The sequence below is a fragment of the Schistocerca americana genome, chromosome 3 (genome assembly GCF_021461395.2).
Source record: "Schistocerca americana isolate TAMUIC-IGC-003095 chromosome 3, iqSchAmer2.1, whole genome shotgun sequence".
NCBI classification, from domain to species: domain Eukaryota; kingdom Metazoa; phylum Arthropoda; class Insecta; order Orthoptera; family Acrididae; genus Schistocerca; species Schistocerca americana.
In genome coordinates, this window is record NC_060121.1 from 449564599 (window position 1) to 449576889 (window position 12291).

Genomic DNA, 12291 nt, shown 5'->3' on the forward strand with positions numbered 1-12291 from the left:
CCTGTTAGTCCTGTTTTGTACAGATCCCACACACTTGAGCAACATTTTAGTATGAGTGTTTTGCAAGCCATCGTCCTTGTAGACTGGGTGAGCTTTTCACTATGCAGCAGAGTGTGTGCTGACATGAAACATCCTGGAAGATTAAAACTGTGTGACAGACTAAGACCCGAACTTTGGACCTTTGTCTCTCGCAGATAAGTGTTCTAACAAACAGCTACTCAAGCATGACTTGTGACTCATCCTCACAGCTTTATTTCCACCAGTACCTCATCTTTTACCTTCCAAACTTCACAAAGCTCTTCTGCAAAACTCGCAAGACTAGCAGTCCTGGAAGAAAAGATACTGTGGAGACATGGCTTATCCACAGTTTCATATCAGGACATTCTGGACATTCTGGAAACATCCTCCAGGCTATGGCTAAAGCCACGTCTCTGCAATATCCTTTTTTCTGGGAATGCTGTTCTTGCAAGTTTTGCGGGAGATCTTCTACGAAGTTTGGAAGGTAGGAGATGAGGTAATGACAGAAATAAAGCTTGAGGATGGATCATGAGTTGCCTTTGTAGACTGATTGCATTTCACTAGTATTCTACTAATGAACTGTAGTCTGCCACACATTCTATCTACCACTGAGTCTATATGATCATTACATTTCATATCCCTAGTTTGTTATAGCCATGTATTTATATCAGTTGACCAATTCCGGTTGTGAGTCACTGATACTGTAGTCATACGATATTATGGTTTTTCATTTTGTGAAGTGTGCTATTTTACATTTTTGAACATTTAAAGCAATTTTCCAAACTTAGGACCCCTTCGAAATCTTATCAGGATCTGACAGAAAATTTGTGCACTTTCTTTCATAACAGTTAATTGTGTCATGTGCACAACATATGAAGTTATACTGTGAATATTGTCTGCAAGGTCAAAATACATAAAACATGAACAGTGAGGATTCCAACACACTTCCCTGGGTCTCATTTGAAGTTGCTTCAACATATGTCAATGACTCCATCAAAGATAATGTACTATGTCTCACTACCAAGAAATCCTTACCCCAGTCAAAAATTTCTTTCGATACCTCATGTGATTACACTTTTAATAATAAGTGTAGGTGTGGTGCTGAGACAAATGTTTTTTTGGAAGTGAAGAAATGCTTGATCTGCCCAACTGCTGCGTTCCATGGCTTTCAAGATGATATGTGAGAAAAGTCCAAGTTAGGTTTCACACGACTGATGTTTTTGGAATCCATGTTGGTTGGCATGAAAGCAGTCTTTCTGTTCAAGGGATCTCATTATATTTGAGGTCAGAATACTTTCTAAGATTATACATCAAATGTGTGTCAAGGATATTGGACAGTAGTTTTGTGGATCACTTCTGCTATGCTTTTAGTAGATTGAATGTGATCTGTGCTTTCTTTTTGTTTGCAGGATGTATGGTATATTATGATTCAGAGAGGAGCTAACTCAGTCACAAATTAGGTATAGAATCTAACAGCGATTTCATCAGGTCCTGGAGCTTTGTTCAATTTTAATGATTGCAGCAGTGTTTTTCCAGCATCACTGATACTAGTGTGGTACGTATATCTCTCAACTTTGCAAGAATTAAATTGGGACAATACTCTCGGATTTTGCCTTTTAAAGGAATATTTGAAAATGAAGTTCAGCATTTCTAGATTTTGCTGTGCTACTCTCAGTTTTAGTTTCTATTTCATCTACGAGTGAGTATCTGCACACTAACTTTGGTACTGCTAACAGCCTTTACATATGATTAGAATTTTTTTGGTGTTTTATGAGAGATCTTTCAATAATATTCTGCTACATTGGTCATTGAAGGTGACATCCATTGGCCTCTCAATAGTCAAATGTGTTTCATTCAGCATCACAGCATATGTAGCCCTAGCAATTCTATAATTGTGTCTAAGTGCCTGCAGATGATCCCATGAAATGCTTTGGAATCAACTGCAAATAAAGTAGACAACAAACAAAGTTGAGTAGAAATTTAGTGTTCAAACAGCATTTGTGCTCCATAAAAAAATAATTCACTTCTGAAGTCCCCAATATCCAGCAACATGGAAGCAACAGGATTAGATCCCATTAACTGATGTCAATCATATGTTGGTTGGGTAATTAAATTTCTCTCACATTTTTGTGCTAACTACCATTACTGTCAAGTAATATATGACATTACAAACCCACCTGCAGTGAGGGTTGCACATCATAGCACTCCACGTAAAATCACAATACGTATGTACTACATAATGCATGGTGCTTTGGATTCTTCCAAAATCCAGAACACCAAAACAGATATTGCTACAGGTGTACACCTAATGTGGGTAACACAAGAGTAATCAGAATTGTGGACTAAAATCAAACAATGTACCTACCGCATGTACAGTCAGCGTGATAACCCCTACACCATGGAAAGAATGCATACCATGTTTCATACTTGTGGACTGGTACTAGCCATAGCTTCTCTTTCATTCTCACGTCCAATCTTTGATTGAGAACATTTTTGACTGCCCAAAACCTGTCGCAATGAAGGGCTTGTGTTGTCTTCAGAATTATTGTGGTTGTCTCTTCAGTAGAATCAAGTACCCTCTCCATTGAGTTCTACTGATTTGTGCACTTATTATAGGAATAGATATGAACAAAATCGATCGCAGCGTCAGTGTGTGCTGTGAGAGCAACAGCAGATTTTTTCAAAAGTAGGTCCTTGAACTGGGCTGTGACTTTATGATAGATGGTTTTTCACCCCGAGTTCATTACCTTGAACTGAATGTGTTCACGTAAGCTAGAAAACATTTTTATTGTTGGAAGAATGGCCAATATGGAAAAACTGTGAATTATTTCATTCCCATATTTAATAATTCTCATTTGTTAAACAGTAAAATAGGGTAGGCTCACAATTAAGTCTCAAATTTCAGGCACAACGGGTGGAACATCCTATCTGTTGTGCTGTAGTATACTTTGTTGAAATGAGGTGCCAGTACACGAGTTTAATGTACATAGATGTAATAATGAAATCTTAAGGTAAAGTAAAACAACATCACAAATCAAACAGAGCTTAGTGTTTTGAAGTCTTCTTAATCATATTTATTGGTATAAGTAATGTACATTATCAGCAAAGTGATGCACGTCATTACCAGTGGTCATCTCAGTGCTAATACACATTATTGATGGTCCCCAAGAACGGCAGTGAGACACAAGACATTAGATACTTGAAATGTATTCTCAGTTTAGAATATGGAATACTATTAGCTATAGAATGGAGAGACGACAATGAAAATTTGTGCTGGACTGGGAATTGAACCTGGGTTTCTCGCTTTTCACGAGCAGTTGCCTTACCACTTAACTATCTAAGTACGACTCACAGCCAGACCCAAACTTCCATATGCCATCAGCCATGTGTCTACAACCTGGACTCATACTCTGTTATGTATATTCCCATATGGGTGAGACATTTTTACTTGAAAGTTGATTGCCCAATGTTGGCAGATAAATACTATATTGCAGTGCCTTTGTTAATGTGAGTTATGACATAATGTGGATTAACACAGGCACTGCAGTATTGTATTTATCTGCTGACAGTGGGCAAACGACTTTCAAGTAATATGGAAGTTTGGGTCTGGTCATGAGTCATGCTCAGGTAGCCAAGGGATAAGCCGACTACTCACAAAAAGCAGGAAACCCGGGTTTGAATCCCAGCGTGGCACAAATTTTCATAGTCATCATTATATTATATAGCTAATGATCCATATTCACAGTTCATGTATTTCATAGTAGCTGTAGTCACTGTAGTGTCTGTTCCTTCAGTCATGCATGCATGGATCACAAATGTACATCATGAGATGAATAAACCACAATCCCACTAATATAAAGCTTGGGAGCCAAGATGCCAAAAAATTTCACACATTTCCTTGATACCTCAACTTCCCTGTTCTCTACTGATAGAAGACAAACAACATTGGCAAACAGTTTATCTGCATCACCAATCACCAGCCTTTGTGGTCAAATAACTTCTGTGCAGGAGCAGCCACAGAAAAGTATTAATCATTCTTCTTCAACTTCAGGTATTTGCAAATAAATTGTGTAGCAATATGCTCAAAAGCAGTTGAATTAGAAATAGGTGTTGTGTTGGAGAGAGTTTACTCCATGTGGCATAACTAGGATGTTGTTGGACTTTCCACTGGTCTTCACTGTGACAGTTGAGAATAGAATGTGCAAGCGTATTTGATTATGGCAAGATTGTGAGTACCAACATCTGGGAAACTTGATCTCTGAACCATGCAGGCACTGGGTTCTCATAGGACACTGTCTCAAGGGTGTACTGTGAGTTCCTCTATTTGGAGAAAACAAAATTCCCACTGCCAGAGACAAATCCCTTGAGCAATGTGTTGATGACAGAGTTGCCGTTGATATCTGTGGATTGTTGGACCTCCATGTGCCAAGTTGCCACTAGTAGAATTGGAAAAATTTGTTACACTTGCAAAGCAACTGCCATACTCTGGTAACCTCAAACGTGTTATCAGCCCATGTAATACAGCAGTAGGACCTTGCTTCACCTTCAACAAAGTTGAGTGAACTGCCAAATGAGCTTAAGACCATTTGGAGATGCATATTAGTAATCATTGTGCCTAAAGACCAATATGAAGAAAGAAGAAAGAGAGAAGTTTTATGCCAGCTTCAGTTTCTGAAATACAACATAATCCTGATCAACATTATACAAATCATGAACACGGCTCCAGAAAGAGTGAAGACGAGGGGGGACCTGATGTTATTTGGTTGTTTTACTGTTATTAGTCTAACTGAGCTTGTTTACTCATTCCTGTGAAGGTGTCTAATTTACTGAGTCTGTTGCTACCTTCCCCATGTGGTTTGGTATATTATGTGTCTTGAAGCACACATACCTTCTTTCAGTTATCCTAAATGGTGTCTGTTCAAAGAAATGTAATCAATGTGCATAAGCCATGCAATTGTGTGATTTAATGAGCTTACAATAGTATTTTTTTGTTTTTATTTAAGTCAAATATTTGAATAAAATCTTCTCAGTTTTCAAGCCGTGTCAATTTGAGTAAAAATCTAGAGCTTTTGATGCCTATCTCTGCTGTTGTTGTCAGGAGAGAATATTTTATTCAGACATGCCATCACAAAAGACTATGAGAAAGGAAGTTAATTATTTATTTCTATAATAAATGTATGTATGTAACTGCTGGCTACTTGTAAGTCAATCATTTTATCCTCATAAATTTTATCACTTGTGAGACTATTCCAGCAGTCTTGTAGCCAGCAGATGCACAGCTAATAATGAGATGGCAGTATATATGTGGGAGTTTAATTAATTTAATTAAAAATTGCAACTCATTTCCATCCCTACTTCCCCAGTTACAATAATCAACATAGTGAGCAATAGCTTCTGCCAATCTTCTGGGTTGTACAGTTATGATCCTTGAAACAATTTTGTTCCTGACGTTTTGTCCAGATCTGCATTGGATGTTTTCACAGGTGCACTTGGTTCCACTAGGCCTTGCCAACTGCTGGGCCAGATGTTAGAGAGAAACACTGTAGAAAATCATTATCATAGAAATTTACACATGATTTTCAGAGAGTGGCTCCTCTGCCTATTTGTGGCTAATAACACAGTCTGCTATAGCTGATTTTCTACATTATGTAGTTGGCAAAGCCTGTTGTGTTCCTTGAGGATGTATTCATGATTATTTTTTTAGTTCCAGTGTAGACCTTACCACATGTACACAGTTATATACACCACTTTCTGACAGATGAGTGTGTCTATCATATACAGATTTGAGGGCTTGAAATATTTTCATTGTTGGTCTGAAAGCTGGACTGATGTCATGTATCAGTAAAATCTTCTGTACGTGATCACTTACTCTTTTAATGAAAAGGAGAGAAAGTGTATTCTTCCATCACTGTTTTTCATACTTGTCCTTTGGTCAAGAACTCTATTTACTTCTTTTTCTGAGTAGCCATTTTTTCTTGAAAGCTTATTCAGATGTTTTAATTCACCATGCAGTTGTTTTGGTAATGCAAATTCTTTTGGACCTGTTGTCACCAAGCTTTTAATGATACCCCTCTTTTTTTGCAGATGATGGTTGGAGTTCTTATGCAAATATTAGTCAGTAGGTGTTACTTCCTGAAAAAAGAACTTCATGTTCCAACCTTCCAAAACAAAAACTAAACTTCTAGTGTTTGTATTTGAGGTTTACGGGTGCTCAGCTCTGAGATTATCAGTAGTTAATTTCTATCATTCCCCTTTTTCATTGTATTTAAGCCACTCTCCAATGTCTGACGCAGTAGTCAACAACACTCATGATCACCTTTGGAGATGTCCAGAGCAGCTGTGCATGAAACACCAGGAACTTCAATGTTTCATGTACCATGAACATACACCCCGGAAGATTACCCAGCAGCTAAAACAACCAGTCATGAAAGTCTTCATTCTGCAAACAGTGAGCAATAGGTTAAGGCAAGTATATATTATTGCCACTAGGAGGTACTGAAAGAATATGTCCTCCTAAGTAGCCTAGTGAAACACATGCTGAAATTTTAACAAGTAGATCAAAGACAGGAATAACGTAAATGTAGTTTACAAGATAAGTGAATACAGATAGCAAGGGAAGCAAATGCGATACATATGCGCTGGGGTTAGCCCAAGTGAGTTTTCTCTAGACCCCACTGTCAGGAATTAAAAGCTGGGCAGTTCTGTCACATATTCTGAACGCAGCCAGAACTCTTGTAGAACCAAAATAAAACCAAAGATTAAGCTAAACTGAATATAGCTTTTTTAATTAAACATTGTGACATAAGAAGAATCTTTGCTCTTTTCTTAAAGAATGAATGAGATAGTCACAGTTAAGACAATCCCAATTAAATAAACTAAACTAAATTTGCCATTGATGAGTCCCCAATGTTTCAATCAAATGACTGTATACAACATGTCATGTGACATTAAAAATTCTATTCTATTCTACACTTCTAGCTGCAGTGACAATAATGTGCAATCAAAGGAAAAAATATTAATGTGTGGTAAAGAAGGTACAGTAAAGATAGTAAAATTCCTAGAACACAGGCAGACAATATCACTATAGAACAGCCGCAGAAAAACTTTGGAACAAAAAGGGCATTGTGATACTAGGGATGAAAAAAGGAAATACCACTTGGTAATTGAAATGTTACAGTAAGAAATGAAAATAAGTGAATAGTGTATTTTCTTAAACAACAACCATGTTTATTTCAGAACTTTTAAATAATAAAGCACCAAATACAGGACACAAATTTTCATAAATATCAAAATATGTACCAGTACAGATATTTTAAACAATTAAATGCCATATAGTGAGTGAAGATAATTTAATGATCAAATTGTTGGTTTTGTGGCTAAAAGGAGACAAATTCACGGCTATAATAGAAACTAGTATTATCATGATATTGAGATCATTATGTCCAGCAAATTAGGCAAAATAAAAAATACCAGGCTGGACACTCATAGATATGAAGAAAGGAAGAATAGTTCTTACAGGACTCTGCACAATAGGGAAAATTAACGTTACCACTTAGACCAAACAGAATGGAATTATTTATCCATTAGTAATCATCAGATCAGTTGTGAGCTATTGAGCCAAAAGTAAAGGTACCAAACACACACATAACATTAAGTCTGCAGTAAATGGAGCTGACATTCTGACAAATACATAACAGATGCACAGTGGATGGAATGATTGAAATAGCATAAATTCTTGATATACAATTCAAAACCTATGGTCTTTTGACTGTTAACCTGTGACCACAATGTGCACATCTAAAATGTGACACTATGTTGTTGAAGACTATCATGCAAAATAAGAACATTGTGTTAGTGTTACTGCCACATAATGAAAGAAGCTGATAGGAAGCAGTAGGACCACATTATATAGTCTTTAACTTCAGACAGTGGCTGATACACTTGTTTATTTGATTTATTGATCCAAAATCTTTCCAGATTGAGAGGTACAGCTAGATATCTCTCTCTCTCTCTCTCTCTCTCTCTCTCTCTCTCTCACACACACACACACACACACACACACACACACACACACACACAGACAGAGCTTTGTCTATAAAAGAGGTTGCATTCTTGAAAAAGCCAATTTTGCACTGTCTTTTTTCAAGTCTCCTGTATTTCACAAGTTCTAACATTTATTTTTCCACCAGAATGTCATCAGGTCCTATTGCTTCATTGGGTTTTGAGCCACATGAAACTCAGAAACAGGAAAGCAATAGAACCTGATGAAATTCCAGGAGAGACCATTAAACTTCTTGCTGAACAAAGTATCAGAGTTTTACACAAACTTTTTAACAAAATTTATGATACAGGTCATTACTATGCTCAGTGGTTATTATCAATGTTCATTCCCTTATCAAAAAAGAGGAATGCACAAATATATGAAGGTCATAGACTCATTAGCCTTATGAGCCATTCCTTTGAAATATTTCTGCAAGTCATCCACCAAAAGTTATATGAATGTGAGTAAATCATTGGTGAGGCACAGTTTGAGTTTAGGAAAGGTTCAAGTGCAAGAAAAGGAATAACACCACTACAGTTTCTGGTTCAAACTGCCATGACCAGGACTTGTTTTATACATTGTGGAGAAGCCTTTGATAGAGCACCTTATGGATATCCTTGAAAGAATGCATACAAATGAGTAAGAGATCTGCTGTACAGAGAATTCAGAAGGGCTATTCAATAAATAATATGATTATAATCATTTTTTACGGTCACAATTTATCACACTAGAAGTTTGTCTTATTGATGTTTTATCAGATTCATGTGTAACAAACATGCCATACTAATTTCATTGTCGGCATTCCTGGTTTCCACCTGTGAGAGGTAGGCATGCTGAGGTATGTTCGATATTGCCTACCACATCAATAGAGGCAATCCACAATGAACAACATGCTGTTATGAAATTCTGCTGTCATCTCAACAAAATATGAGTTGAGGCCTATGCAGTTTTATAGGAGGTCTATGAAGAGTCTGTTCTCTCTGCAGCACAGCTTGAATATTATTTAAATATTTAAAGAGGGGGACAATCAATTTCAAAGGAAGGTGGACCCAGAACCCCAGTTGCAAATAACCATACAAACACATTCTGAAATACTGAAAATTTCATTGTTGAGGACAGAAAATTTACATGATATGTATTTGTGTGTGGTAGTGTTTGACTTCTGATTCCCAAACAAAAGGAAATTTGCATGTAGGTCTGCATGAAGTTGAAGTTGAGGTTCCTTTCAAAGGTAATCACTGCTTATAAAACTTCACTACATAATTTAGATCCTGAGAACAAACAGCAAAGCTCAGTGTGTAAGTCTCTTTCATTGCCTGTTGTGACTAACAACATAAAAATAGTCTGGAAAGTTCATCAACTGATTTATTTGGCGCCATATACACAGGCCACAGAGAAAACCACAAGAACAGTCCATTATAACAGCCAATAGTACAGTATGTAGAGAAGCAGTCTGAACACAGTATGATGAGTGAATAAAGAATGAGAGAGTGTGGCTGGCGGCAACCGCACACATAGGTGGCCACAGTCATGCCAGGTGCAGGTGGTGCTAGAGGGGGACATGGGTTAACACATCACCAACCCTCAAAAAGCAAAAGTGGTTACTCCTGCTGAGAAAGGTAAGGTCATCTCATTTTTTTATATTCATGGAATGGTTTATCAGTATGTTGTTCCTGCACCCACATAAATAACTGGAAAATACAACAGGGATGTCCTAAAAACTTTGCAAGTCCATATGAAGTGCAAAATACCACATATCCATGAAACAGGCTCATGCTGCACTGTGATAATGTGCAGTGATATATTTCAAATGTTGTAACTCAATATGTTGCAGAAACTGATGCAAAGAGCATCCTGCATCCTTCCAATAGTCTGGATTTAGCCTCGTGTGTGTTTCTTATATTCCATAACCTGAAGAAACACGTATACGAGAGGCATTTTCCATCATCTGAAGCAGTATTGAAGGCTGTGATTCTGCAGGTCCTTTCAGAAAATGGTTACCAGCATGCCTTTACAGACTTGTAGAAACACTGGGACAAGCGCATCACATCCTCAGGAGGCTATTTCAAAAAGGGCCATCAAACTTGTGAGGATAATGAAAGGTATGTCATCAGAAAATGATTATGATCATTATTTAGTGAACACCCTCCACACATTGGAATCAGACAACACAGGTTATGTTTGATGATGGGGTTACTGACTTGGTTAATATCTGCAGAAAAGGACATCAAGGATGCATTCTGTCAGCCCTGTCAGAGAGTATTTTACAGGAAGCACCTCATGATACAGAAAGAGGCATATGCTGATGATAAGTGCTGATTGCTGATAATTCAGATGATCATCAACTACTTATCAACATAGGAGGAGGTTAAGCAGTAATGTAGGTCTGAATATCAACAACAAAAAGACTCATTATATGATTATCACTCTATAGCCTGACTTCTTTACAAATGCAAATCAGTGATTCAATAGCTCCTTATTCAAAGAGTATACAAGTTTAAGTACCTCGGAACATGGCGCTGTGAGGATTGGAGATCAGACATGGTGAAAAAATGTCACATAGAGAATGGCCATAATGCTATAATAAAATTTAAGGAAATTCTCACAAGTATGGACATAGACCTATACCTTAGAGTTTGATTTACAAGATGCTATATTTTGTCTGCACTTCTACACAGCTCTGAAGGATGGACACTAAATATGATAACAGAAAGGTAGATCATGGCCTTTGAAATGTGGATTTACTGCCACAGACAACATGAATAACTAACACTGAATTGGTACAAAGAATACACAAAAAGCAAGAAATGTTAACAATGTTTAAAAGAAGAAAAACTCTATACGGAGGAAATAACATCTGGAACATCAAATACACTGATGAACATAATATTATGACCACTTGCTTAAAAGCCTGTCTGTCCATCTTTGGAACAAAACACATCACTGATTCTGTGTATCAGGGATCTGACAGTTTGTTAGTAGGTTTGTGGAGGTATTTGGCATTAGATGTCTATGCATAAGACACATAATTTGTGTAAATAACAGTCCACTGATTTGCTTATGTGGTGATGGTGCTCGATAGCAAGCCAGATGGAGTCAATATGATTTACATCAGACAAAGTTGGCCACCATGACATCAACATGAGTTCACTATAATACTCCACAAACCACTGTAGCATGGTTCTGGCTCCAAGACACGGACAATTATACTGCTAAAAGAAGACATCACCATAGGGAAAGACATCAAGCTTGAAGGGATGTAAGTGGTTCACAGCTGTCAGCATATTTTCGATTACTACCACAGGTCCCTTGCAGGAGAATGTCTCCAATAACATAATACTGCTCCCACCAGGCTGTGCCCGTGGTGCGCTGCACATTTCGAGTTGCCATTCACCTTGATGACAGCATTTGTGGAGACAACTATTGACCTAGTGTAGCCACAATGTGATTCACCCAAAGAGTCGACACATTTCTGCTGCAGAGCTCCATGTTCAATAATATATGATGAATGATGTGCTCCAAAACACTTGTGCCTGTACCAGCATTGTGCTCTTTCAGCAGAGATGCCACAGATCACCATTTATCCAAATTTCCAGAGCAGAAAAGCCTTCAAATCCCATGGTCTGCAAAGAGTCATGGATGTCCAACAATTTATCGCCTAGTGGTAGTTTCACTGTCCTGCTATCTCTTTCCATAGATGCTCATGACAGTAGTATGTGAACAATTGACCAGCTTCACTGCTTTAGAGATATTCATTCACAGCCTCTGTGGAATAATAATCTTCCCTTTTTCAAAGTTACTTATCTCAATAGATTTCCCCAGTTGCAGTCCATATCCTCACTAAGGTGATCCTCCATCCATGTCTGCTCCACTTACACACTTTTGTTACTTTGTCATGTGTCCGCAATGCCACCAGGGCACATCCAATGTGGCAGTGGGCAGTGGTAATAGTGTTTTGGCTTCCCAATGTATATACTTCCACAGCTGATAATAGAAGGGGAGATTGAAGGTAAAAGAGGGAAAAGGTGGAGAAGGATATCTTATAGTATTCACTACATGAAACACTTTTCTAGCCTTTTTACCCAAACTTCATTGTTATTCTTTGTCCTATGTTTCAGATTATAAGCCCAATTTCTAGTACTTGGAAATGGCTTATAACCCAGAACTGAAGCCATACAGTAATAATTAAGTTTGTGTAACTAGGCCAAAAGAGGTATTTCATTTAGTTAATA

General features: G+C 37.6%; 1 protein-coding gene across 2 annotated transcripts in view; it reads left to right on the forward strand.

Moving 5' to 3' along the window:
• The window catches only part of LOC124607259, a 42098-nt gene that overhangs the window by 2771 nt on the left and 27036 nt on the right, over window positions 1–12291 (forward strand). Inside the window, exon 2 of one of the 2 annotated variants that reach the window (XR_006978795.1) lies at window positions 1428–1573. The exons of the other annotated variant lie outside the window; for it this stretch is intronic. The gene's annotated coding sequence lies outside the window, so the exon portion shown is untranslated. The remainder of the gene's footprint in view (window positions 1–1427; window positions 1574–12291) is intronic. 2 annotated transcript variants of the gene reach the window in all.